The sequence below is a fragment of the Bubalus kerabau genome, chromosome 17, assembly GCF_029407905.1.
Source record: "Bubalus kerabau isolate K-KA32 ecotype Philippines breed swamp buffalo chromosome 17, PCC_UOA_SB_1v2, whole genome shotgun sequence".
Taxonomy (NCBI): domain Eukaryota; kingdom Metazoa; phylum Chordata; class Mammalia; order Artiodactyla; family Bovidae; genus Bubalus; species Bubalus kerabau.
The window spans coordinates 9,857,371-9,880,022 of NC_073640.1; positions in this window are offsets into that span (position 1 = coordinate 9,857,371).

The window sequence follows — 22,652 nt, forward strand, 5'->3', positions numbered from 1 at the left end:
CGCGCTGGGCCTCAGTTCCCGTGTCTTGTAAAATGAGAGTAATTTCACCCACCTCACTGAGGTCTGGTGGGGATTCACTGAGGCAATGCCTGTGCCTTGGGCTGAGCAAGGCTTCACCTATGACTTGTCTTCCTGTTCATCCTTAACCCTCTTCCCAGCTGTTTGTGGCAGAATATAAGGGCAACAAAGAACGTTCCAGCAGGTACGACTCTGTTCCACGGAGGCCGAGTCGAGTCCAACAGCTAGTTCTCACCGAGCCTGCGTCCTCCAGACTGGAGGGCTCTTCTTTGTGGTTAGGTCCTCTGCTTAATTTAGTCTTCTTTGCGTAGAATGCAGGGGCCAGACTTGGTCAAGTGACTCTGATACAAGTTTCGGGTGATTCTAGGACAGCAGACCGAGATATGTGTCTTTGGCTGGTTACCCCTGTCATGAGTGGTTTATCTTTTCATGGTCCAAACAAATAAATACATTTACAAAAACGCCTAAAAGCTATAGGGAATCGAGTTTCCAAACTGTGTTCTTGTGGCTGACTTTTGAGTCAGAGTTTAGTAATTATGAGAAGAAAACAGCAAGTTGCACTTGGCAATGAAACGCAAATTGTACCTTTGGAAAGGTCAAACACTAGTTGTGATTAACCAGACGAGCCACACGTTCTCCTGGGCAAAACAATCCTGAGTTTTAAGCCTATTTATAGGATCCTGCACCCATTTTTCTGACCCCCTTCCTTGCAGAAGTTCATGACTGGAATCTGCCATGAAGTGGGGTTTTCTCTCTCTCTCTTTTTTTTTTCCTTTCAATCTGGGAGATGATTTCCATATCCTGTGGTTTGGCAGTCTGCACTTGAACGATCCTATAGCATTATCAGGGTGCCGACAGCTGGTTTAGAATAAACAAGCAGTGATGCATGGAGCTGGCAAGTTCATATGGTTTGGAAAAGAAAATGAAATAAAATAAAAAACATTTGTTATCATTTTTGGAGTTTCTGAACACAACCAGCTTCAGCACCACTCTGATGCCTTGCATGACTTTCTTTTAAAAAAATAAATAAATAATAATGAGCGGGAACATTTTGTTTTGCTGGGAAGAGCGGCTTACTGTGTGGATGGGGCGAGAAGCCTGGATTTCCAGCAGCTGTTGCTCATCTCTGGTTCAGGGTCTCGTGATGGCCCTGATTTGACTCCTGCCTGATGGTTGGAATGGGGGAGCCAGTGAAATCTTCTTCTGCTTATCATCCCAGGCTCTGCAGAGTGTGGCACCCACCAAAAACACCAGCTCTCCAAGCCCCTTGTCCCCTCCGCTCATCCCACTGCCCCAGGAGTCTACACACGGAGGCCTGAGACGGGGGCACAACCCCTAGAAAGGTAACGTAGGTTCCTTCTCCTGGGAAGGAAAGTCTATAGTCGCGTTTGGTGTCCCAGGCTTATGCACTTACACGCACAAGTGTCGTAGCTGTGTAACACTAACAGCTAATGCTCATGGCAGTCAGTGCTGGCATTTGCAACGCGCTTTCTTATACAGCATCCACGTACCATTGGGGCAGGGTCTCTGGCATCAAGCTCTGTCCTGATCCCAATTCCTGAAGGAGAAACCTTCCCTCTGCCAGCTCACCTCTTTAGATTTCTTATACATATAATGGGAACTGGAATTCCCAGTCCGGGGATTTATCTAAGATACCTTTTGATAATTAATCATGCCAATGGAAATCAAACTTGCAATAAGAAACATCTCTTCTTCACAAAGGCATATAAAATATCTTTGCTTTGGGGGAGAGGGCATTAGTTTGTTCTGACCACATTGCTTCTTTCAACTGATTAAAGCTCTGATGGGCAGTTTTACATGCTTTTAAGTCATTTACAAAAATGGAAAATGAATGAAGAATTTTATCGTACGTGCAGATTTTTAAATGGAAGGCATGTAAACTCCCTGAGGGCAGAGACCTTGTCTGTTTTTTTCACTCTGAACCCTCAGTGCCTGGCAGGAACGGCACTCTGTGCTTCTGGGCAGGTCAGCTCATTTCTCTGAGTGGTGTTCACACAGATGAAATGGGGGCTGGATTTCCCACTCCAGAATGCTGACACTTCATAAGGGCTCGATAAACACAGGTTGCATGAATGAGTAGATAGATATGCAATCTGAGGATAGAGAATGAATAATGGTATGGATATTAGGCATCCCGTGTGCTGGCAAATTGATGCCCTGAGAAAAACTGAAGTCTGATTTGTAGCAGTTGCCAGCTTTCCTGGTGGACATACGCCCACCGTGGCCAATTTCACGCTGCCAATAAGGGGTTTTAGCATGCTGAGCTGGGAAGAGATGGACTTGGTCCGCTCCCATAAGCTGGGACCCATTCCTCTGGCCTGTGGTGGTGGTGAAACGCTTGGGAAACTGTGCTCCATTTCCTGTTTGTTTTCAGGAAGCTTCCCCCGCTGGGCAGAAAGGTTTGGGGACTTCCAGATTGCTTGGGTTTTCACGACTCTAATTCTGCAGCCGGTGTCAGGCCATTTCCCTTTATTTTGGTGGACGAGCCAGAAGGGTGTAAGCTGCAGGGAGTGAATGCAGATGGGAGGCTTGGTGGGCCCGTTGGCCGACCACTGGTGTGGCCACCATGCAGAGACAATGCCCTTTGACCCCTGACTGTCCTCACAGCCCTGGGAAACACTCCTTTCCCTTCCCTTGCCATCTGCAGTGATTAACCTAGGCTCTTGTCTGCGGGCCATGCCGGGGGCACCTTTGCAATTCTAGAGATTTTTTGTAAGCTTTACAAAGGTCTTGGATTTTTGTTTTCTTCCCAAGATTCATTTCCCACCAGTTAGATCTACTATTTCCCACCATCTCTTGCAAAAATTGCTAGGAGTGATATCAGCACATCTTTGTACAGTAGGTGAATATATTTGGAATGCTTATTTCTGAGAGCTGTTGAAGATGACTAAAAATTTTACACCACACTGAAGGACTGACAATAAATTTAAGAGTAGCAAATGGAACCACTGTTCTGTTTCCCTGTTGGTAAATAAATAGTTGCAAAACCCGTACTCCAATACCAGGGCGTCAAATCCACGGTGCCCGGTGATTAACAATGGCAGCGTCTTCATGGAAAGGATACATTTAGAGGAGTCCTGAGGCTCGTACCAGAAGCTGACTCCGAAGGTTTGTTTTAATGGAGCACAAATCAGGGCGAACGACGTGAAAAGAGGTCCGTTTCTTCTCAAAGATGCCACTTGTTTCTACCTCTAGGGAAAAGCCTTCCAAACTCTACGAAATCTGCAAGGTGAATGGATTCCACCGTGGCCTCAATGCCCATCTGAAGGCCTCAAGGCCCCCAGGAGCCCACCGACGGCTTGGGAGCTGGTGCGAGGTCAGGACCAGGACTCGTGGCCTGGAGTGCTTTGCAATAGGATGAGGTGTCCCTCGGGGTCTTGTGTTTTGTCTTGGGCCACTCAGTGCTGACCACTGTTGGGGCACATCTGGGGGGTCAGTGGAAGGAAAGCACATGGCGCTTCTGTGGACTGGGAGCTGGTTCTGTAGTCTGGGGGTGGTATCTAAGCAACAACGGTAGCCAAGAGGTCACTGTATATTCACCGCATGAGAAGAAAAACAAGAAAAATAGTAGACGGAAATGAAGGAGAAAAAGACACAGGAGGAAAAGAAGCAAGTGCGAAGAGAAAGAGAAGACAGTGAGGTGAGAAACTTTGGCTACCCTTTGTATGTTTGTTCGCCTGTGCCCTTCCCTTAGCATGCTGTTCCTCCCTTTCCTTGTCTGGCTAACTCCAACACTACCTCTGGGCCTCTGGGAAATCTTCCAGCCACCCCAAGACTAGGCCAGTTTCCCTATTACATGGTCTGACAAAGTCCCCCTCTCTTTTAGAGGCTATGTCAACAATGCTTATTACTGTAATTACATCCCCCATATGTGATTGTTACCTGCCTGTCTTCCCTACAGACCAAAAGTTCTGAACTCGTGAGATTCCAAAAGCCTGGGGTCCTCTTTGGCTCTGCACAGGACTTTAAGACACCCCCTGAGAAGGTGGATGACAAATGGGTGGGTGTTGATGGTAACTATGTTTTATTGTCTGAGCTGTGCTGGTTTGGCATAGTCCTGTCCACACGTGAGCGGCTCAGGCTGACCTTATGAGATACGCAGGAAAAGGGTTCAACCTTGGCCCCACCCCCAGCTTTACAAGGCCGTTTCTCAGGTCCTAAGAGGGTCACTGATTTGCCAAAGAGGGTCACCAATGGATTCCAGGCCAAACCTGGACAGGCAGAGCCTCCCAACATCAGGGACCTTCCTGCCACTGCCACCACTTGGGGCCAGGTCTCTGCAGGAGGGGAGGGGAGGGCTGAGAGTTTGGGGAAAGGGCAGGGGAAAGGCAGAAAGAGCAATCCTGACAGCAGAGATTCACTCCCATCTCCTTCGCCTTTCTTCCTGCATTAAGCACGAGCGGTGTCTGAACACGTCAGCGCAAATGGGAACACGATGAGGCATCACTTTTTCCAGGGCTGTGACTAGCTCCGTGGGGGAGCGGGAGGAGCTGTCCCTCTGAGTTAGGCCTTGAAGAGTCCCTCAGATCTCTTGCTGCGGGGGAGCCCTGCCAATCAACTGGGACTTCCACTGAGAGCTGGGTTCCTTCATTCATTCTTTCCATGAGGATTTTTCAAGTGTCTACCACCTGCCGGGCACTGTTGGGAAGGTGTGGATCTGAGTGACCCGCTGTCCCAGGTTCCCCAAGGTGTGGGACTTGCTGGGTGTGGACTGAGACAGCTGCTCACCCTACTTTGGAGGTGACCGTAGAATGAAGTGTAACTTACAGCCAGAGTGTCTTTCCCAAGATCCGCCTACATCAAGGTCACCTGGGTATGTTTGCTAAAATGCAAAAGCCCTGGCAGATTTAAGTTTGAGAAGAGCTGAGGTCTTAAGCTTAAGAGTTCCTGCTTAAGGGCAGGAACTTGGAAGTCACTCAGACCTGGATTCAAATCCCATTTCTGCCACTGAAGACATATGGGAATTTCCACAAATGATGTAATCGGTGTGGTTTTAGTTTCCTTATTTGTAAAATGGGCCTGACAATACTATCTTCATAGTGTTATTGAATGGATTCAATTTTTAAAATAGATTGTCTTAAAGACCTGGAACAGGGTTAAATTATCATGATCAAAATTGAGCCAAATCCAGCTTATGATGATTATTTATAGGTAAAGCTTCATTGGAGAACAGCCTCCCCGACTAGTTCGTGTATCAAATCTGGCTGTTTTCAAAGGACAGTGGTGGAGCTGAGTACTTGAAACAGAGACCTCATGGCCCCTAAATCCTAAAACACTGTGCCACCTGCGAAGCCAGCACTCAAGAGCTGACTCCACCGCTAATTAGTCCTGTGGATGTGGCCAAATTCCACGGCATCCTTGAACCTTGGCTTCCTCACCTGCAAACAGGGCTGACAACAGCAATCACGCCACTCCTCTCATCCTCATGAGGATTCTGTGAGATAATATGTGGAGATAGTTAGCACAAGGACTACCTCATTGCCTCCATTTATTATTATCAATAATTCTTTTCCCAGCTGAGTGACCAGATCTGATTTAACCCTGTCTTTTGCCCCATCACCCCCTTCCCCCCACAACTCTGACCTCAGGCCCCCCCCACTGCAGTGGGTTGGACACGAGCTGCCTGCCTCCTCATCCACGGGTCCCACCCCAGCCAATTCCTGTCTACTTGGAATCTTAGAATGAAATCTTATTTGGAAATAGGGTATTTGCAGATGTAATTCATGTAGGGGCTCCCCAGGTGGCTCCAGGAGTGGATGATGGACAGCGAAGCCTGGTGTGCTGCAGTCCATGGGGTCTCAAAGAGTCAGACAGGACTCAGTGACTAAACAGCAACAGCAGCATTCATTTAGAGTCTCAAGACGAGCTCACACTTGATGAGGATGGGCCTCCATCCACGGTCTGAACACGGTGGAAAACACAGACACACACACACAGGGGAGGCAGAGATTGGGGTTTATGCTGCCACAAGCCCGAGAAGGCCACTGGCCTTAGAAGCTGGAATAGGTAAGAAGGATTCACCCCTAGAGCCTTCAGAGAGAGCATGGCCTGCCCACACTGATTTCAGCTCTTGTGTTAAGGCACCACGTTTGGGGTCATTTGTCAAGGCATCCCAAAGAAACTAACAAACGAGTCAAGCTCTGACTCTGTCATCCAGGGCCACGTCCATGCATGCCAGCGCGGATTCTGAGCAGGTGGTAAGCACCCGCTTTTCCAGGCTTGTAGGACCAGCTCCCGTGTAACGTGTGAACACGTAAAGGAGAGACCCGCCTATACCTGAGAAACCCGTAGGCCCAGATGGCAGCAAAGTTTTATTGAAAGAAAAAAAACTCTAAACTAGAATCGCAAGAGGAAAATGAAGCGACGGAAGCGCAGAGCTGGGTCTACCTCTCCCTGAAGGTACGCGCAGCACTCTGCAGCCGCTCATCAGCACTTGCGGCCGTGTCTGACAAGTTTGTTTTGGCGGCAGTCACCTCTTCTCCTTTCTAACGTGGCTGTGAGGCACCGAGGAGGCTGCTTCTGGCTTTCCTCTCTCCACCCGGCACCAGGCCCACCCCTGGGCCCACTTTCTTTTCTTTTCTGGGGCTGCCCCCCCCAACTTTCTGTCCTGGGGGTCCTCCCTCCTTGCCTTGGGATAAAATCACTGTGTCATTACTTACAGGGTTTCAGAGCTCATCACTATGGGAAGACTGGAGAATAAAAAAGAAAAATAGCAACTAATTCTAATAGCTAGCAGTTATCGAATGCTTCTAACAGTTTGCAGCTATAGCCTCCTTTTAACCTCACGAGATTCACACAAGCAGATGCTACTGTTATTATATTGTCCTCTTTTTAAAAATTAAGATCGTGAGGCTGGAGGAAGTTAAGAAAGTTTCCTGAGGCCACACCACTGTTATAAAGGGTTTAGACTTTATCCTAATGACCCCAGAGCCCAGGTCAGTAAGCCAGGTCCCGTTTAGGATGCTCTTAGGGTGATGGCCTCCTACCTAGAGTTTTGACTTTGTTTCTAAGATATTAACTTGGATGGTATTATAGATTGACTGTGTGTGTCCCTCTAAAATTCATAAGTGGAACCTGGTCCCCATGGTGATAGCATTAGGAGGTGGAGCCTTTGGGGAGAGATTTGGCCAGCTGGGTGGAGACTTCACAAATGGGATTATTGCTTTTATAAAAGAAACCCGAGAGAACCTTCCTGCACTGCAGGTGGGAATGTAAATTGGTGCAGCCACTATGAAAAACAGGCTGGAGTTTCCCTAAGAAACTGAAAATAGAAACTACCCTATGATCCAGCAATCCAACTCCTGGTCAGATATCCAGAAAAGATGAAAAATCTAATTCAAAAAGATATATGCACCCCAATGTTGATAGCAGCACTATATATATATATAAGATTCAGCCATAAAAAAGAATGAAATAATGCCATTTGCAGCAATATGGATGGACCTAGAGATGATCATACTAAGTAAAATAAGTCAGAAAGAGAAATATCAGAATACCGTATGATATCACTTATATGTGGAATCTAAAAAAATGATACAAATGAACTTATTTACAAAATAGAAATAGATTTACAGACATAGAAAACAAATTTAAGGTTACCAAAGGGGATAGCAGGGGGTGGGGGATAAATTAAAGAGTTTGGGATCAACAGATACAAACTACTATATAGAAAAGAGATAATAAGGACCTGCTGCATAGCACAGGGAAATAGAGTCAATACCTTATAGCAACTTATAATGTAAAAGAATGTGAGAAATAATATACATATGTATAAAATGTATACAACTGAATCACTCTGCTGTACACCTGCAAGTAACACGACACTGTTGATCAACTACACTTCAGTAGAAAGAAAGAGAGAAAAGGAAGGCAGGAAGGGAGGGAGGGCCAGGCAGATCCCCGGAGAGCTCGCTCGCCCCTCCTACCACATAAGGACACAGGGGAAAGAGGACCGTTCATCAACCAGCACGTGGGTTCCTCACCGGCCAGTAAATATGTTAGTACTGTAATCTTGGGCTTCCTAAGCCTGCAAAATTGTGAGAAGTAAATGTCTGTTGTTTAAGCCACCCAGGTGGTGATATTTTCGCTTTAGCTTTCTAAATGGACTAAGGCAAAGGGCCATGACAAAATGTCAAAAACTTCTTGTATTTTTGAGAGTGATTTCCCCAGCCTCTTCTCTCCTCCCCTGGAACTCTGACCAGCGTGAAATAATTCTTGCCAGCTAGAATCTTTGTAGCAGGACTCTTGCTTGGGAGCTATCTCTGAGCACTGGCGACCTGAGAGGGCATGTTTTTCCTGGGTCTCTGCGACAACGGAAGCTCTTGAGTTGGCTGACTGCTTCCTAGAAGTCATTCCAGGTAAAAGGTATTCCCTGAGAAAAAAGCTTCCATGGGCAAAACTTCCAGAAAAACCCTAAGACAGAGGTTTCACGACTGCTGGACTTAAGAACTGTTTGTCTGCTGATACATTTTGGGAACCTCTGAGACGGGGCTCTAATATGCATCCATCGTTTGATGACAGACCCCTCTTTTCATGGAAGGAATGCAGATCTCAACCCCTACGGAGCACACTTTGACAAACACGACCTCTGTTCCTTCCCTAACATGAAACATTGTCTTCTCTGGGACTACATATTTAGTGTCCACTATGTATTTCCTGGGAGTTCATTGTTTTTGAAGCCTGATCTATGTAAATATCAAAAGACTTACAAGACATGGCAGGCCTTCCCAGTGATGAAATCTGCAACGACTTCATCTTTTCCAGAATCACCCAGATGAGTCCTGAAGTGCAGGCCTTTGGCTGCTGGAAAATAGGAAGCAGAGTCCAGCCTGGCCTTAGCTCGAATTGTATGTGACAGCTCCTGGTCAGTTGCAGTGACGAGACATGTGTTGAGCTAAAATTATTCTAAGCAGATGTAAATCTGGGCGATGTGACGGCAACACACCCAAGCTTGCGATTTGCTCCACTCCAGGTGTCTCCCAATGCACAGCTGCCGGAACTGCGGCAGCCACAGGGATCAATACAAGCGAATTGCCTGTCTTTAACTGCACGTCCACCCTCCTGGAGACAGCCTGGTGCTGAACACCTCTGCATCTGCCAGGCACAATGGTTCCTGGTAGCCCCAGACGGGCATCAAGTCCATTGCAAGGGAAGAGTGAGTTCCTCTCGTGCAAATGCCTGTGTGTGTTGGTTTCTTTTGTCCAGTGTCCTGTACTATGATCAAGAGCTTGATTCTGTCCTGTGATTGAAAGACACCCTGCTCCCAAGATCCCAAGGGCGAAGTGAGCATCCACGTGGTCCTAGAGAACTAGCAGCTCATGGGCAAAGGTGGGATCTCCCCTCTGCAGGACTCTCTTGGGGGTTTAAGTCTTGTTTAGAAGCTGGATCCTTGTAAGAAGTCTCTCAGAGCATCCTCAGGAGATGAAAGCTAATACCTTTCTTTTATGGAATGACAATAAATCCAATCACTGTAGTACACTGAACATATCTTAGACGTGAAGCATGGGAGCCAAGGGTAGCTTCTTGATTTATTTGCCTCTATCATCAGTCTCCAACCAGTGTGCCCCTGGGATGTGTACATGCGATTTGGTGGAGCCAATATGAAGTTTCACATCTCTTATTTTCTTATTGGAATCTTCTAGGAATAAAAGTAAGTGTGAGATTTAACCTGAAAAGGCTGAGTTATTCTGACTCCAAGATTCCCTGAGCATTGCTCTTCTTGTGGTCAGCTTCCTTGAAAATAGCAAGGGGCTACTTTCAACTTTCAGTCCTTCCCAAACGGATATGAAATTTGGATGGGGGGTCTTGTTGTCACTTAGTTGCTAAGTTGTATCTGAATCTTTTGCAACCCCATGGACTGTAGCCCACCAGGCTTCTCTGTCCATGGGATTTCCCAGCAAGAATACTAGAGTAGGTTGCCATTTCCTTCTCCAGGGGAGCTTCCCAACCCAGGGACTGAACCTGCGTCTCCTGCTTGGCAGGCAGTTTCTTCACCTCTAAGCCACCAGGGAAGCCTGGGTTAGAGACTGAGAGCTGGCAAATAGATCTGGGCTAACTGGCCTGATTCAGACACTGGTCCTTTGAGGAGAGCACTGTGGTCATTCTTGAGGGAATCCTGAGTATAGGGCTTGGTCACGGCCAGCGGAAAGCAGGTTCCATTAGGAAAGTCCAGACAGGCATGAAAGAATTCAATTTCTGGCTCTGTCATTTACAAGCTTGCCCTTCAGGTCGTCATCTTTATAACAGAGATGACTGTATCCAGACAGAGTAGGAGGTCATAGTGGCACACGACACGTAAAGTGCTCGGCACATAGTGGGTGCTGCTCCGGTGACAGCTTCCATTACAGTGGACAATGGCAAGACCTGCTGGGAAATCACTGGCCTATCGTTTGTGTCCCGACTGAGTGCACAGTCCTTCTTGTCTCTGAGTGTTGGAGGCCTTGCCAGGAAGGCCTGGCAGCCACCAACCGAATGAGCTCGGGCAGGGACTCGGCCACACTGCATTCCCGAAGCTGGGCCTGAACCTGTGAGTCACACTCCCTTCTGCATGTGGACGCCGCAGCAAATCACTTTTCCCATTGTGAACAACCAGACACGCTGCAGTGTGGTGACGGAAAGTAATTATGAACGTAAATGATCTAACCAGACATGGATTCCACCCAGGTTGAACCTCTGGTTTCCTTTTCTACACAGTCATCACACACTGCCCACGGAGGGGAGCCTTGTGGGGAATTCTGGAGCCATCTGCCCGCGGAAACACAGCCTGGGGTTCAGACTGGGGCATGGCACATCTGGCTTTACTTTGGGCTCTGGTGACACCAGGAACGTCAGGGCCTAAGCAGGCGGTGTTCCAGATCAGGAGCACATGTCTTGCAGGCCGTGGTCCTCCTTTGTCCCAAGTCAAGCTTGGTTTCCATTCTGATGGGACACGACGGCAGTATCATTACCATTCGGGGCACTCACACCCCGCCCCCCGCAGTGCCTTCCACTCAACACCCAGCACGAGAGGTTACATGTGCCCCGGCCAGTGGGGCTCCAGTTATCCTTTTAGTTCTTTTGCAATACCGCCCATGGGGTTCTCCAGGCGGGAACACTGGAGTGGGTTGCCATTTCCTTCTCTGGGCTAAGTCGCTTCCGTGGTGTCTGACTCTTTGCGACCCCATGGGCTACGTAGCCCGCCAGGCTCCTCTGTGCATAGGATTCTCCAGGCAAGAATACTGAAGTGGGTTGCTGTGCTCTCCTCCAGGGGATCTTCCCAACCCAGGAATCGAGCCCATGTCTCTCACGTCTCCCGCAGTGACAGGCGGGCTTCTTTAGCACTAGCAGCACTGCCTCCAGTGGACCAAGGTTTGTCGGAACTCTTCACTGTGACCCATCTTGGGCGGCCCTGCACGGCATGACTCAGGGGAGACTGGCGTGCTACAATCTGTGGGGTCGTAAAGAGTCATACGCGGCTTAGCGACTGAACAGCATCCATGACAACATTCACAATGACCCATCCACGACTTCTCATACCAAGACTAGACACCCTTTACTCTGTGCCAAGCTGACCACTTTCCCATACACTCTCTAACCCTTATGAATACCCTTATGATATTTGTTTCCAGTTGCTAGATAAAGAGACCAAGACTAAGAAGTTTAGGATAACGTGCTCAAGGTCACACGGCTAATCAATCCACAGCAAAGCCAGAATGCGAATCTGGGTCACACGGTTCCTGAGTTCAAGCTCTAGAGCATCTGTCCTCTGGCCTGAGAGGTCCATGTCACAACCCTCAGAGCAATTGAATAATTAAAGTAATGCCTGGGAAAGCTATTCGAAGCCACATATTGATATTTCAAAAGAAATAAGAAGGTGAGCGTACCAATGAATAAAGAAGTCTAGTGATCTTGGTATTGTGAGAGAATCCTAATATTTGTGGCAAGTAAATATTTTAAGTGAGGAACAATATACCTACAGCAGAGCATGAAACCCTAAGTATCTGATTTGATGATAACGATAACCCACGTGTCCTCAAGTGAGATCAAGATGTAAAGTGTTTCCAGCCCTCCCTCCAGAAGGCTCTCTGACACCCCTTCCTGGTTTAGCCTCCTTCCTCCCCACCTACTAGTCATACTTCCATCATGGTTGATTGGTTTTGCTTTTTAACTTTCTACAAATAGATTTATACGGTAGGTACTCTTTTTGCCTGGTTTCCTCAACAGAATATCTGAGATTCTTCCAGACTCCATAGAAACAGGAAGTGTTGTTGGAGCAGCAGTAGAGTGCTCTATCGTATCCACTGGATGGAGAAACTGCATCTATTATCTCCTGACTAAGATGGATAAGTCGTCCAGAAACATTTGTGTGTATGTCTTCTTTGGAGATACGCCCCCGGTTTTAGTGGATAATATTCCCAGGGATAGAATTCCTGAGTGATAGGGTCAGAGTGTGATTAATTTCTAGGAGAAACTGCAAACAGATTTCCAAAATAATTTTACCAATTTATATTCTAACCATCATCACATGAGGGTTCCTTTCCAATCCTTGCCAATATGTGGTTATGTCCCAACATTTATTCTGTGAGTCCCATGTGCTTTCTCCACATTATAAGATAAAGCCTTGTGTCTCTGAAGTGAATCACGTGCCATTTAATGCTTTTTTTTTTTTTTCCCCTTCGGAAAAAAGTTACAAAAAAAGGATGCTGGCATTGGCAGGTCTGTCCCTGAGCAGGGGTGAGGCATAGAGATGAGGAGTAAAGAAAACAGACTTTAAAGAAAACCCTTCAAATCAGGATGGAACATAGAGTGGAATCATTTTGGAAAACCTACAACTAAGTTTTATTTCATGCATGCATCATTCTAGGTTTATTACAGTCCCCAAACCATATTTTATAAAGAGACAAGTTCAATGGCTGGTTCTTTGCCACAGACTTAATGAACTGATGCCTATACCCTAATTTGCCCAAGTCATCAGATGGCAAATGTTTTATTTAGCTTGACACATCAAATATTCACTGAGTTTTTCCCTGGCTTACTCATTTTTTTCATTCTTTCATTCATTCACCAAACAAACATTTATTGAGCATCCAGGGTATGCCAGGACCTGTGTTCAACCTGGGGACACGGCACGTGTAAATCCAGCACATAGGTGCTGTCCAGAAAGACATGATATTAAATTAGCAAACAGAATACCTCTCACTGTGTTACATGGTGGGGGATGGCGGCATTGTATTATTCATTCATTCAGTAAGCACCTGATGAGTGATTCCTGGGCATTCACAAGGCTTGTTTTCTGTAGGTTGAGTGTGAGAAAGTGGCAAAGACCATTTAGCTGCTTGTGGTCCAGGAGTGGAGGGGACAGAGGCCTACATGCTACAGTCAGAGGTGGCTGTAATGAAGGATGAAGAGTTAGAGGGTGGAGATTTTAGACATGGCAGTTCAGCCCCTGTTCCAAGGGACCCCTCAACAGGAACAGCAGGGGAGCTCATGCTGCCCCTGGAATCGCTCCCCGCACTCTCAAACGCTTGTCAAGCCACAGGATGTGAATCTGAGTTCATGGAAAGGCTTGATGGCGCTACTGTGCAGACCATGCCGTGTGTCAGGGATGGGACTCACCTTTACACAGGTGGCCCTGTTTACCTGATCCTAGGCACTGTCATTAATATTTTGTTAATGGAAAACCTAAATCTCAAATCAGTTTCAACACACACACACACACGCACACACGCATTTGAATGTAGAGAACTCAAGCTTTCAACACGGACACTCGATTACGACATCCAGGATCTTTGCACTTTCTAATGTGTGTGGATTTTCATGGTAAGGTCCCTACAGTGGCAGGAGGGTGCCCAGGTGAAATACTCAGGAAACCTTCCCTCATAATGACGATGGTAGTGTGATCACAGTGAGCCAAACATCACCTACTCAGAGCCAGGAACTGTTCAAAGCCTGACGACCATGAGCTCGGATCCCATTTTGCAGATGAGTTACCGGAAGTTCAGAGGAGTACTCATGCAAAGTGTCTTACAGGTAACAAGCAGGAGAAGGAAGAGTCAAGCTTAAACAGGCTGACATCAGGTCCCCGCTCCGAAGCCACTAGGCTGTGTGACTGAAGGCTCTTGTGAAGTGGACACATGTTGGTGCACATTCACGCCAAGTGTCCGCGTGCCTCAGAGTGCTGAAATTATTTACCGCGTTCTCAGTGAGACTTGGAAACTCCCGGGCCTCGTTCAGAGTCAGGTATAGTACAAAGCCACATTTCAACTCTGCTCTCCCTTTCGTCCCCCCAACCCCCCACATTCCAGAATAATGAGGTTGTCTCTCTTTTGTGTGATGTCAGGACTTCCCTGCCGGGCTGTGTCCACTCTGATGAGGCCCCTTTGTCCTGGGAAATCAAATGATTTGGTCTCTTTAGATGCATTGGGCTGGGAGCCCTGGCTCTCACGTGGCCAGTGGACATGACAAGTCAGAGCCAGGAGACCCCGGTTCCAGCCCCAGCTCCATGGCGGGGGTGGGGTGGGGAAGGCCTTCTGAGCTGCAGGGGTTCTCTGTGAAGCAGGGAATAAATAAATACCTTTCAGAAGTTATTCCAGTCCAGCATGCAGAACCCTGGCATTAAACGTGCCCTTTCTTTCAAAGGGATCACTGCTGCCCCCTTTTTTTTTTAAGCTGATTGTGTTCAACGTGGCATCAACCCGCAGAGTGCCGCTAACTTCCCACTGTGCTGTACCTGCAGCAGAGAATGGTCACTCTCAAATATTGAACTTTCTCTGGTTTCGTCAGAAGGGACATGAGGTTACTAAGAATAAAAATATGCTTAGAAGGGCTATGAATTTCAGATGTTAAAACACATCATTTTATTTCTTTCTACTGTTCTTTTTTTTCCCCCTCACTGGTAATTTGAGAACCACCCGCTCTGGGGTTAGGAATAGACCCTTTTCAAGGCTTTCTGGGCACCTTGTGCTCTAAGTTCTAAGAGGCAATGCACCCCTGGAAGAGAGGGGGTCCCAGTGAAAAGGACGGTCTCTGCGCCTCTTCGCCCTTCCATTTCCTCCCTCCCTCCCCCGCCCCCCTTTGCCCTGGCCTTTGAGAAGTGGCTTCTGGTAGCTGCCACAGTGAAAAACAAAATGCAAACCAAACAAATAATCCATTTCCAAGGTTTGCTTACAGAGAGAGGGATCTATTTATGAAACATATATTGCTCAGTTTCAGGGGAAAATCATGTAATCATTGCAAGGGGAAAAGCATGGAAAGAGCTTTATTTTGCATAAAAATCTCCTTGCTCTATGATTTATGTGGCTGAGACGTTCAGGCTGGGGGAGCTGGGGCCTTAGTGTCTTACCGGAGGAAGGCAAGATTTAAAATGCAGAGAGAATCCTTGGTCACAACAAAATGCCAGCATTTATTAACCTGGGTTTGGGTGGGGATGAAGGTAGGGGTGGGTCGTGGACAAAATATAAAGATAAAAATGTATTTTGTTTTGGGGGGATCTTAGAGAGTAAAGACTGACCCCAGGGTATGGTCTGCATTACCACTTAGAGCAGACAAATCATTTCCTGTAATTAATATTTGAGGACTCAGCTGGGTCCTCTGAACTTCTACAGGGTGCATGGGCTGGCATCATTGATTTAATTTACCAGGTACCTAGATGCTGAGAAGGAGGGAGCCTTCCTTTCCCCTCTCTGGTTGAGAATGTTTTATTGCACTCAGCTCGTGTTTATCAACTGCCCTCTGGGCATATCTACCACTTAAAAGGTACTGTCTCCTAGGATCTCCGGGCGGGAAGGAAACTAACAAGTCTTTCAGCTCAAGCATCGTCTAGGTGCTTGAATTTTTACCACCACATCCTAGAAAGGCAGCTGATAAACTTCTGCTTCAACACTTTGCGAGATGGGGAGATAAAATCCTCCCGAGCAGCCCCTTCTATTGTCAGATAACTGTGGTTGAGATCTCTTACATTGAGCCGAAAATGAGGTCTCTTTTAACTTTTAGTTTGGTCTTTCTTCTGCTCAAATATTACTCATGAGATTTAACCCCTCAGGGTATCAGGGTGATGAAGCGTGTTTGATTTGGGGGCAGCCTCATCAGAATTCACATCCTAGCTCCATCCTGGATGTAGAGTATTAGGCAAATTATTTCCTCATTTGAAATATGACAATACTAATTAATGACAATCTGTATTGATCAGGGCACTTTTTGCTTGCTGCAGTAACAAACAGCTCCAAAAGTCTCAGGAGCTTTAAATAACACACTTTCCACCTTGCTCAGGCTCGCTGTGTGTGGGACCAGGGTCTCACCTATCCTGTCTTCACTCAGTGATCCAGCTGACGGGTCTATATTGACATGTGCTTCCACCCAGAACTTTTATGTATCATTTGCACGCACTTCTCTGGCCAAGGAATGTGACATGGCTATGCCCAATTTTAAAATTCAATTCAAACATGTCCCTAGAAGGTGGAGAGTGGACAAACTTGGTGAACCTGGCAAGCCCCCATCCCCTCCCTGCAGACTTACAGATTTAAGCTTAGCATGTGATGTATGTTTTGCAGAATGCCTGGAACGGGCCGAGTTTCACTCCCCTATAGTTGGCAAATCATTGAAGGTACTCTTTGGGTTAGACATCCTCAGCTCCTTCTGCTGTTTTTCATATTACATTACCTTAAATCTTTTTACCATCCAGATTTGTATCCCCTAAAAATCCTATCCAAATGTCTCTATGACAGTGAGCCCTACTGGACACAAACCCAATATTCTAGCTAAGAACTCAGAAGGAGGACAAGCTCCTTCCTTCTTCTGGATAATGCATCCTAAAACGTTACTTTTGTTCACTTTTTGGTAATCACAGCACACTGTTAAATCTGCTGTCAGTTGAACACCGTCGTGTACTTTCCTGGGAAGCTGTTTTTCCTTAAACCCATCCCTGTGTCATCAGCTTTTGAGTCACAGAGGAGTTTCACATCATTCCCCATTAAATCAAACAGCATCTGTTGGATCTGGCCCATCCTTCCAACGCACGTGTAATTACTTCGGATCAAGATCTTTCTTGTCTCACCTTCAGACAAACGCTATGGAACGAAAGAGGTATAAAAGCACCTGTCCCAACTAGAGATTCCAAGGAACGGCCAAGCCTTGGAAACAATGGCCTCATCATTTTGCAGGACAACTTTTTACTCATTTTTTTAGCGGCTTTATGGAGATGCAATTGATGTGCAATAAGCTGCATACATTTACAGGGCACAATTTGATATCTTGACACTTGTGCACACCTACAAAACCTCTACCAGAATCAAGACAGTATCCATCACCCCAAAAGTTTCCCTGAGTTCCTTTCTAATCCTTCCTTCTTGCCTAGGAGGCATCTTTCAAGCACTCTCTCTCACCCATGGGTATCTGTAAGAACTGGCACACTGCTGAGCCCGAATCGGATGATTCTGGCATATTTACTGGAGTCCTAGTGGCGTGTCCAGAGCGCTCACGTGCACACTGCTATGCCAGAACACCATCACTCAAGGTCAGTCCTTACACAGAAAGCGTCACCCGCTGAGTGAGCCTCACCCGTCAGGCCACAGACGATCCGACAAGCAAAGAAAGGGCCCCACACCCAGAGGTGGCCTGTGGGATAGCCAGGTCAGAGAGCTGTGCCCAGGTAACCCAGCAGTGCCTGGGTGGACCAATTCCACCCTCCTTGGGGAAAGGTGGGCAGAGTCAGCACGTGCGGAAGTGAGGACACGCATGGGACCATGCCCCCGCCCCCCACACATTCAGGTCGTGTGATGGGTATCGTCTGAGCGCTTGCCATGTGAGGCATTATTCTCAGCATTCAGCAGTGGAAAAATCTAACATAAGCCTGGGAGAATGGTCTATTAATGTAGATCAAGAGTCAGGTGATGCAGAGATGAATCAAGAAGGGAGAAAAGACAAATGGACAAGAAAGCTGTGGCACACATACACAGTGGAGTATTCCTCAGCCATTAAAAAGAATGCATTTGAATCAGTTCTAATGAGGTGGATGAAACTGGAGCCTATTATGCAGAGCGAAATAAGTCAGAAAGAAAAACACCAATACAGTATACTAACGCATACATATGGAATTTAGAAAGATGGTAACGATGACCCTATATGCGAGACAGCAAAAGAGACACAGATGTAAAAAACAGTCTTTTGGACTCTGTGGGAGAGGGCGAGGGTGGGATGATTTGACAGAGTAGCATTGAAACATGTATATTATCGTATGTGAAACAGATCTGTAGTCCAGGTTCCATGCATGAGACAGGATGGTCGGGGCTGGTGCACTGGGATGACCCTGAGGGATGGGATGGGGAAGGAGGTGGGAGACAGGTTCAGGATGGGGAGCACATGTACACCCATGGCTGATTCATATCAATGTATGGCCAAAACCACCACAATATTGTAAAGTAATTAGCCTCCAATTAAAATAAATTTTAAAACAAAGAGGGGAGAAAAGAGGAGAAAGGCAAGGGGCTGGAAAGACCTGTTATTTCGGGGGCAACTTCAGAGGTGCCTTACAAGGTGAACCCTCTCCACTTCACTCCCTGGTACCCTTTCGATATGCTTTGGTTTGGGCAAAAAGAGTGCTGTCTCATATCCTCTTTTTCATTTGAACTTTTTCTGCCCATGCAGAAAGTGGAGCGAGTGTTCTAGAAATGTGCCTGGAAGACAAACTCTCATCAATTAGTTACTAACTGCTGTCTGGATGCAGAGGGTGTGATCCTGAAATGCGGAGACATCGCTGTTTCTTGTGTATCTGGAGAGGTAACCAACCTCGCCTGCTGTCACCAAGGAACTCCCCTCTCAGAGGGACTGTCTTCTTGGTGAGAGAGTAAAGGGCAAAAAATTTGGAGAAATCCAAATTCTATCGACCCACGCTGCATCAGCCCTGCATAATTCAGCTTGGAGAGCTAATGTATGATGCATGCTATCACCATTAAACTTGTGCTGCAAATAATTCATGCTTGCAACTTTTAAAAGATATATTATTAACATTATCGCCGGCAGAATTGGACTGGCTGAATTCTTGGAGGTGGATGGAAACCATCACTCCAGTGTTCAAAATTCTCTTTAAGTGTTTAAGTGTTTCCGTCTCTGGGAGGGGAGGCAAAACAATAAGGAAAATTTGTTCCTTAACATCAAGTAAGCCTCATTTCTTTCTTTCCAATTTCACTAAAACGTCTTTTGAAAAACCTTTGAGCTGCCGTTCCAAATGGGCAGCAATCCTGTTTACAAATAATTCTTCGATGAGGCCAGCATGGGTTTGAAATCAGAAACAAAGCAACAGCTTCTTCACTGCCTTCCTGGGAACTTTGGGCAAATGGCGTGTCAGGCCTGGTCAATTACATAAATTATCAATGATATTTTTGTTGAGTCACCCCAGGCTTCAAAAGATCCACTAACCCCAGAATATGATGTTCACGGAACCCTAGTATTAACTTGGGTTAATACTAATTGGGGTGGTGTCTTCTGAGATGACACCGCCTGACGTCCTGTAGCTATTGTAAAGTTTAAATTCATTAGCGCATTCGGCTCAGCAGTAAGCGCTCTGCCCCAAGAAGTACAAGTGGCAGTGATAAATCGACCTTGTAAAGTGATCACAGAGCTACTGAGCGCAGCATCCTGTATATGTTTCATTTCTCAGAGACCAGTTAAGAAAACGCCCCGATTCACCGGAGGGCTTACAGGTGATCTTGGCTCTGGGGCTGTGGAGTCAAGCTCATCTGGTGAGGGTAGAGCGGGCTCGCTGAGCTCCATGGACACACAGTCACCTTCTCAAAAAGAAAGTCTGATTTGTTCACTGTGACCTCAGGTTCCCAGTGGACAGCTGGAGAAGAAAGCCTTTGGCAAGAGCCTTCTGCTCCAGATGCTTTTCTGGAAAAAGAATGTCCATAAGCAGCTCTTGAAATGTGTCCGTGTGTCTTGGTTTCCTCAAAGGCCCCTGGAAGATCTTCTCTGGGCAAGGCACCCTGGCCCCAACCTTGCTAAGCTGCTGATTCATTTTGACGTAAAGTATGTACAGTATAAACAAAAGCCAAAGGCCATCCTTCTGATGCTGCTCATTAAAAACAAAAAAAAACTATTCAATAAACAACTGCAAAATTTGCTGGTGATGGTAGCTATCCTTTTTAGAAAACAAAAAACCTATTAATTTTGTGTCTTAACAGTGACTATTTCTAGGAGGCTGTGAAAATGCCCTATCCTGTTAGAAACATTTTATTGAGTCCCTACTGTATTTTGGACACAGTGCTGGGGAAAAAAGATGCATAAAATACCATCCCCATTCTTGAGGAAGACTCCCACGGGCTACGGGGGAAGCTAGGCTCGTCAACCATCATGGTCCCACCATGAGGGAGCCCACCCAGCTCAGCTGGGAAAAGCACCCCAAGATGGGAGCTCTACAAAGGGCTCTGCAAGTAAGCCAGGAGCCACCAGGTGAGGGAAAATGGAAAGGGGACTGGGGTAGAAGGAACAGCAGGTTCAAAGGCGCAAGGGAGAGAATGAGTGTGGCTAGTCCAGCCACCCAGGGAAGAGCTACCACATGGAAGCAGAGGACTCAAAGGGAAGGAAGGCGGGGCCTGTCTGCTGAGCCGTAGGGAAGCCGGGGAGGATTTGTGCAGGAAAACCACGTGATCCTGTGTGTGATTTGAGACTATCATGGTGATGGAGTGAGGAGCGTGCTGCACTAGAGCGGTGGAGTCAAGGGGCCAGGGGAGGCTGCCGTGGGAGGGGAGGGGAGCAGGGGAAAGGGTGCAAGCAGCAAGCCGTGGAGGGGTAGAGAGAGGAGGCAGAAGGACCAGGGAGGCCCCGCAGCAGGAGACGCCATTCATTCATCCTGGTCAACACGCATCTCTTTGTTCCAGGCCTCCCACCCAGCTTTTGGAGACACAAGACACCTGAGCCACGGTCTGTGCGGTTATCCTTCTGTCTGCAGCTCACCCCTTGCTTCTCGGGGGGCCCGCCCTGATTTGCTCACTGTGCTGGAGCCTCGCTAGGTGTCTATCTCACATTGTCACCCAAGCACCTGCCCCTTTTCTCCTGCTCTTGGTCACGACCGGGCTGTTACGTTGAGGGTCTTCCCTTCCCTCACCTAACACTCATCGGCACGCAGGGACTGCTGTGTTTGTCTTGTGGGACTCCATGTTCACCAACGGCATCGTTTAAGCGCTGGACTGGACGTCAGTCAAAGGGATGCGTGAACAAAAGGGCACCCGGAATAACAGAGAGCCACAGACAAGCTCAAAGTCAGGATGGCCCGGCCTCACTAGCGCGCTGATGGAAGCGTGGACAGACGCGGTGAGGCGACAACGCCTTTGTGAGTGAGACAGAACTGCAGCTGAGTTGGGAGTCATTCCCGTGGGGACTCCAACCCCGGCGACGGAGTCCTCCTCATCCCGGGCCGCTCCTCCTCCATCTAGAGAGGACTAGGCCGCCCCCTACACGGAAGCATGAGAGAGGCCGCCCCAGCTCAGGATGCTGGAGGAGCCTCCCAGGAGGATGTGTAAGGCGTCTGGGCTGCCTCCCACCTTGGGCGGTGGAGCCGGGAGAAGGTGCCGCTTGCCGGACAGAACGCAGAGGCTGGTGAGGCTGAGGCGGGAGAAGGGGAGGCCGACGAAACGGAAACACATTCGCTGGCAGCCAGAGACCCCGTGACCCGCCCGGAGGCAGCCTCTGCAGAGCATCCAAGGGCACCACGAGTGTCCGGTATTTCTTTTCTCTTCCCCTCTGTCTCTGGTACCCAGTGAGCCCACAAGAATAAAAGACGTCTCGTTGGCTCAAGTCAGAAATACTGAACTTAGGATGAGAGACTCTCAAATTGTTAGAACTTAGAGGAAGTTCAAACATATCAAGTCGTTTATCTTAACAGAAGAATTATACGTATGCCCCCCTAATGCCTTACAGGCAAGGAAGGAGGTGCTCTGGGGTGAGTGGGTACGCAGCGGATGCAACACAGATCCACTGGCGTTCACCCCTCTTCATCTCTCAGGTTTCAGCTTACTTAGTTGTTCCTTCTGGAAATCTTCCCTGATTCTCCCAAAGCTGGAACAAGGACCATCCTGAAGATTTGATACTGCTGTGCTATATATCATACTTGCCTGCTTAATTTCCACAACCCCTACCACGACCAACTGGAACATAATCCCCATGAAGATAACGCTGCGTGCTTTCATTCATTTAATAAATATACTGAAATTCACAAGCCATTCAGTAAGCGAGGCTCTATGGACATCATGCTAGCCCAGGATGACATGACGCTTTCCCTTAGGGAGCTTACACTCTGGAAATTTTACCATGTCCGTAGTGTTATACTTAGCCAAACACTCATAATCAGAGCCCCCTGCATATCTGTTGAATGAATGAATCACACAGCAAGAGAAGGAGCCTGAGACTAATATTGTTATTTATGGCTCCACAAATACATTTTCTAAAGTTGGACCATAGCTGCATTGAGAATAGCCCATACTGATTTTCAGAGTCCAGATAAATAAATAATTCAATCTGTCTGTGCTCAGACGATTTATCAATGGGAAAAGCAGCTTTAAAAACATTTGCTTTGGGGAGATGGGGCTAGCCCTTTAAATAGAGGCACTGGCAGACTAAGGAGGCTGCTTAGCTTCACACCAATA